The sequence below is a fragment of the Rattus norvegicus genome, chromosome 10, assembly GCF_021556685.1.
Source record: "Rattus norvegicus strain SHRSP/BbbUtx chromosome 10, alternate assembly SHRSP_T2T, whole genome shotgun sequence".
In the NCBI taxonomy this organism is placed as follows: domain Eukaryota; kingdom Metazoa; phylum Chordata; class Mammalia; order Rodentia; family Muridae; genus Rattus; species Rattus norvegicus.
Window position 1 is genome coordinate 47,745,588 of NC_141543.1, and position 6,913 is coordinate 47,752,500.

Sequence of the window (6,913 nt, forward strand, 5' to 3'; positions counted from 1 at the left end):
AAAAAAAAGTAACAAACTTATCAGTCGCCATTGTTTTGGCCTGATATTAATAAAATACTTCAGGTGAGTGATTTAAATACTAAATGTTTACTTCTCACGGGTATGGAGGCTGGAAGTCTGAGCTCAGGGTGCCAGTGGGGTCTTTCCCTGGTAAGAGTTCTTCCTGGTTTGCAGATGTTGAGTGCTTATATCCCACGTATGTGTCTCTGAATCTGTTCTTACTAAGGCACTAATCTTATTCATGGCGACCCCACCCTCGTAAGCTGTGTCCTGATTACCTCCTAAAGCCCCACCTCCAAATGCCATCAAAGTGGCAGCTAGAACTTGAACATGGACCTGGGGAAGCATTCAGTGTGTGACCCTGGCACAGGTGGCGTCTGTGTGGGGGCATCCGTGGGATACCTGCATTGTCTTACATGCAGTAATACATCCAGGCCCTTGCCAGGGCCTGTGGTGGCTCCTGTGATCAAATGCTTTTATTTTTCCTTGTGACGAAAAGTACAGACACACTGGGGGAGGAATAAAGACCGAGAATAAGGCTGTGTCTATTCAGGTCAGACTCTGTCACTAAACAAGTTAATTTAAGAAGTTATTAAAAATGCATCTTGGATCTGGGAATTGAAGCTAAGGGCTGGTTGACCCGTCTTCTCTTCACTTCTTTGCTTCTGGTTTGTAAATTATGCCACTGCTCTCCTGAGAGTTCTTCAGCAGCTTCCTGCTCTAGAATAGAGACCTGAGCTCTGCCCCAGGCCCCTCCTCCCCGTGCCGTCCTCCCCACCTCCGTCCTCACCAAGTGCAGGACCTCTTTTCACAGCAGGGAGTACTTTCTTGGTGCTTGGACACTCATATGTACACATGCATACACCAAAGACATGCATGTGCCCAATATGCTATGTGCATGCACCAAATATGCACACGTGTGACAAACACAGGCCACAGAGGCACGCACCAGAGATGCACACGCATGCAAAGCACACACCAAACATATATGTGTATACACACTGCTCATGCACCACACACTCATACAGACCACACATGCACACCTGTGTACACTCAGAACACACAAGTTCGCACGCACCAGAAGCAAGTGCTGTGGTCCCTTTCAGATCTCAGCTCAGGCGTCTTTTCCCAAGGCGGGACGTCCCTGGCCCACGGCCCACTTACGGGTCTTCTTTAAAGCTCCACGTTCTTAGTTTATACAGCCTTAAAGACGGGTTGTTTGACGAGTCCCTCTTGCTATTAACTATAAATCCACAAGGACAGTAGCTGTGTCTGCTTCCCCACCGTTTTATGCCTCCTGTTTTACACAGTGCCTGCCCTGTGTCAGACCTTATGAGTGAGAAAAGGAACGACCAAACTTGGATGCTCTCCTGGACCAGAATTCTAAAAAAAAAAAGCATAGCTGGGCATAGCGTCAAGGGGTGGCATCGTGGGCTCATAATCTCAGCACTCAGAGGGGAGAAGCAGGGAGATCGGGAGTTCAAGGTCGTCCTTGGCTGCATAACAGTTCCAAGGCCAGCCTGGGCTACATGAGACCCTTGACTAGAAAGGTGTAAAGAATGATAGTGAAGAAGTCGGCAGCTTTTGAGTGTGGGCTGTAGTTAGACGGTGGTAGTGTTGTGATCATGTTGGTGCCTTTATTCTTAGGAGACACATGAATGAAAAATAAAGTTATATCAATTTTCACGCAGGTCAGAAAAAACAGAGGCAGAGAAGCGGGGAAAGGAGAAATGGGCCTAGGTCAGATGCCAGAGAAGATGGTGGAAGCTGTTTCCCCTACCTTCATCCTCCTGTGAGTTTAAGCTTTTGCTCTCTACCGAGGAGTAACTCCATGAGCAAGCAGGGTAGGCACAGCAGTGCACGCTCATGGTAATCCCAGCCCTGCAAAGCTCAGACAGGATTGCCATGAGTTTGAGGCCAGCCCAAGCTACATGAGGCCCTGTGCCACCCCCCCCCCCGTTTTTTCTTAAAAGAACAAACAGAAAAGCACAGAGGAGCCAAGGACATATCCCACTTGCTAGAGAGTTTGTTTATCTTGTAAGAAATGCTGAGCTCCATTTCCAAGCACCACATAAACGGAACGTGGGAACATGGTGGTACAATCCCGCCCGGAACTCAGGAGGTGGAAGCAGGGGGATCAGGAGTTCAAGGTCATCACAGAACAAAAAGTAATAAAATACAAAATCCCATGAATGAGTGAGAAAGGAGGAGCTAGGAGGAGGAAGAGAAGCTGTAAGTCCAGAGGGGGAGGACGGGAACCTGCGGCCCTGTACAGGGCACAGTGGCCCTAAGTGGTCACGGAGCTGTCACTTCCTGTGTATATCTAGATCAGGGAGGGTGCTATGCTGTGCCATCGGGCTCTGCCATGGGGTCCATCTGCATCCCCCTCTTTTTCTTATGATGCTATTTGATTGTATGAAGCCAGGTAGTCCTGGCTTTTCAGTCTGACTTCCAATGTTGTAGATTGTTTTCTCCGTTAAAATAAATAAATAAAACTCGCAATTTCCCTGTTGCCCACTTGTTCTTGAACACACTGCATTTCCCTTCTTAGTTATTTATTGCTGTCTAAGAAGTTAGTCTCAAACATGGAAGCTTAACACACGGATATTTATTTGCTCTGGGTTTGGGCGGGTCGAGGATTCTGTCTTTGCTGGAAGGTTCTAGCTCTGGATCCTATGATTACAGTTAAGATGCTGGCTCAGTATGCTTACTTTAACCTGGCCGTGGTAGTGGGCATTTGTAGTCCCAGCGCTGGGAGGGTGGAGGCAAAGGATTAGGCTCTCAGAGTCATTCCTGGTGACCAGTGAGTTTGAGGCTAGCGTGGGTTACATGAGACTCTGGAAACAAACAAATGAGGGCTGGTGAAGCCTGAGAGCCTGAGTTTGATCCCTAGAAACCATGGTGAGAGGACAGAACCAACTCCCAAAAAGTTGTGCTCTGATTGGTCTCTCTCTGTGTGAGGATGAGGAAGATGAGGAGGAAGATGGTAAATAGGGGCCAGGGAAATAACTTAGTGGTTAAAGCCTTGTCCTGCAGCTATGAAGACTACACTGTGGGTTCCCAGAATCTGTCTAGATGTCAGATGGGCGTGGCAGCCCACCTGTTAGTCCAGATTCTGAAGGCAGGGTCACGGGATCCCAGAGCAAGCTGCTCCTGGGACTAACTGTATTGATGTACTCTGGGTTTGATTGAGAAACCCTGCCTCAATGACTAAGGTAGAAGAGTGATCAGAGATGTCTCCTGACTTCGACCTCAAGCTTTCATATACACATGTACACACACACACACACACGCACATGCACACAAATACTCACATGTGCACATATGTAAAACATGCAAGCCTAATATGAAACACACACAAATTGAAAAGTAAGTTTTTTTTAAAGATGGTGGTCGTATTGCAGGCTTCTAGAGTCTGCCTTGTGTTGGGCAGTCTGCTCCCAGAGGACATGGTATAGGAGGAAGCCTCAGTTGCTCAAAGTATGGACCTGTCCATGAGAGACTTTGATGACCTCACACTATGGCTTTCCCTAGACCAAGTGACTCAGAAGGGCAAGCTGAGACCACAGATCCTCTGGTGATGTAGCTCAGTTGGTAGAGCTCTTGCCAAGCATGCGTGAGTCCCCTGAACTTTATAAAACCCCCTGTGGTGGCTCAGGCTTACCTGTGACTTAGGTGGAGAAAGAAGAATCAGATGTTGAGTCATTCTCTGTTATATTGGAACTTCCAGGGACTACACGAGTCCCTGTTTCAGACAGAACTTAATTAATAAGTTCATTAATGAATCTAGGGCCTTACTGTTGTTTTGTTTGTTTGTTTGTTTTTGAGGCAGGGTATGTAGCCCTGGCTGTCCTGGAACTCACTATGTAGACCAGGCTGGCCTCAAATTCAGAAATCCGCCTGCCTCTCAAGTGCTGGGGTTAGGTATGTGTACCACAGCCAGCTAAATGTAAAACCTCATGCTTTAGCCTGTGTCTCTTGGTTTCTGCATCTGTAGTGTGTAGCTGGATAACACATAGACAGCCGTGAGTTACTCTCATCAGTGCCCGGCACATAGGAGACCAAGGCTGTTCCTCTGCCACTGTTAAGGGTCAGACTCGGCTTTGTGTCTTCAAGACCTTTGCATCAGTTTGACCAACGTCCGAGGCCAAGATGAGAGAAGCCGGCACCAAGTCCAGCCTTCCAACCTTCAAATGGAGTGATTGGTTGAAGGGAGGGGACCAGAGAGATGAGTCAGCAGTTAAAAGCAGGGACTAACTGCCCTTGCAGAGGATCCAAGTTCACCTCCCAGCGTCTTCTTTGGCTGTCACACCACCTCCCCTAACATCAATTCCAGGGGATCCAATGCCCCCTTCTGGACTCTGCAGGTACCTGTATTCACGTGCACAGATAATACCCGCCCCCTATACATAATAGAAAAAATAAAAATGAGAGATGAAGGGGAACAAGCATATCCAGGCTAGCATTCCAGCAGGTATTCAATCCCGGTGTCTCAGCTCCGTCCATGTGGATGTGAAGGCCGTCAGGTATGCCTGCTCTTGCCCTCCTCCGCAGGCCCAGATCACAGCAGATGTTAGGAAGCTGAGCTGGCAACCCCCCCAGCCCCTGATGTGCTTTCTCTGTTGATCTAAGAGCCCTGGGTGACAGCCCGAGTCAGGCAGGGTGCAGGCCTGGGTTATACAGTCCTGGAACCTCTCTCTGGGCCCTGGGGGCCTCTGACAAAGCTCTCCTTCCAGCGGATGGAAGGCCGAGAGCATTGTTTGGGGAACTGCAGCTCCAGTGCACAGCCTCAGGACCCTTCTAGCTGTTGGAGACATACGGACAAAGCGGTCAGTGGGATTGTGCCTCCCGCCCGCTGCCAGCCACTGACAGTCTCTGTTAATAAACATGCTTCTCAAGGATGGATTTGTGTCTGAATTCTGAGGATTCCCAGCAACTCCAGAGTCAAGAGCCAGACCTCAAACCCAGTAAGCAGTTTGGGGGACTTTGAAGTTAGAATGGTTGGATTTTCTTCTCTCCTGACTTCTTTGCCTGTGCAGGGTCACTATGGACGAAGCCCAAGGTTTCACTGACTAAGCCTAGAGGCATTGGTCAAGCATTCATCCTGGGAATGACAGCCAACCTTGAAAAACCCTAGATCTTCCATGGTCTTCACTTCAGACTTAAATACTTCCTTTTTGAAACTTAAAAAAACAAACCAAACCAAAAAAAATTAAAAAAAAAAAATTGGTTTGCTGTCATGGGCCCGTGTTTTAAATACATTCTATATATCAAGTCTGGGTAAATGTTTCCCTACCCTCGACCTGGCACATTGGTAAAGGCAGAACCAGCCTCCTCCTCGGCTGCCCAGGGGATACTCGCCTTAGGTTTTCAACTCTTCTCCACTCCCCTCATTGGGAAAAAGCTTTCCCCCTATGGACTAGCTGGGCTCTCCCTTGCCTCTGAGAAAGCAGAGGCTGTTCTTGGGTGACGGTGGCTTGGACCTGTCACTCCAGCACTGCGGAGGCTGAGGCAGGAGGGTCACTACAAGTGCCAGGCAAGCCTGAGCTACAGAGTTAAGCCCTGCCTCATTCCTACTAATTAGTTAATTCATTAGGTAATTAGTGGTTAACTGGATAGTCATGCTGTAGCATACCTTGAAGACCTGCTAACTGGCCTCCCGAAGATCAAACTTGCTTCTTGAGAGCTCTAGTCTCTTCCCTCCCCCTCCCCTGCCTCCCCTCTCCCCCTCCCTTCCCCTCCCCCTCCCCCCCATCTCCATCTCTCTTTGCTGTATTCCCAGAAGCTCCTGGATTAGTAGGGTGTTGGCTCTGGCCCTCAGCCAGAGCAGGATGGGTCTCCCAGCACTGGACACCTGAAGGCCTTCCTCTGCTCTAGCTGCCATGGCTTCTCAAGCTCTGGGTATGAGGGACCTAGATGACTAAGTATTGTCTGTGACAGCATACCTGATCCCTGGTTTGCTGCCACTGGGGCTTTTGTTGCTTCCTCTTAAGGGTGTCATGGTGAGAGAGGCAGCAGAGACCTGAGCTGGGGGCTGGGGGTGGGGGGACATCCCAGACAGTACGTCACAAACTCTGGAAACTTACGTGGGTACCCCATACTGGCCTTTGAAGGTTCCTTCTCCTAACTCTCTTTAAAGGAATAAGGATAATTTTAAAGCCATGTGTCTGGGCTCTGGCTTTTCATGTTGCAAGTCACAGGCTTACAGTTTTGGCTTACAAAACATGCAGACATATCCATAGATACATCCACTGCCCATCACACCGGGCCAGGCTGTAACTCAGGGTAGAGTGCCCGCCTAACATACAGGGAGCTCTGGGTTCAATCCCCAGCACTGACTGGAACTGAGTGTGTTGGGGTCTGTGAGATGACTTGGTTGGGGTGAGGGTGGTAGGGGGTGGTGGTGTGCTCTCTGCCAATCCTGATGGCCTGAGTTTCCTCCCGAGTGCTCGCCTGGTAGAAGGAGATGAGAACTGGTTCTTACAGGTTGTCCTCAGGCACACACTTGCCCACGTGCTTGCACGAACATGGGCATTGGAACTAGACAATAATAAATGTAGAACCTGGTGTGGTGGTGCACACCTATAACCCCAGCACTAGGGAGGTGGAGGCAGGAGGCCGAGGCTAAGGTCATTCTCAGCTATAAGAGATCCCCTGTCAGAAACACAACATACGCAAAACCTTCAGGCAACAGCAAAATCCCAGTGCCCCCCCCAAAAAAAAACCCCTCTTTGATTAATTTCACAGCAAACCATAGTTATCTGGAAGTTAAGACTTTTTAATAATAAAAGGAGGCTCCTTCAGCCAACCAAACAAGAGGCTTCAATTGTGGACGAGGCACCTGATTTTCAGAGAGCCCGAATCTGGCTACCATTGGCGGTTTTGGATGGCTAGACAACGTGACAATCCGATT

General features: G+C 49.0%; 1 protein-coding gene across 10 annotated transcripts in view; it reads left to right on the plus strand.

Moving 5' to 3' along the window:
- Galnt10 (polypeptide N-acetylgalactosaminyltransferase 10) overlaps positions 1 to 6,913 on the plus strand; it is a 145,810-nt gene that overhangs the window by 16,962 nt on the left and 121,935 nt on the right.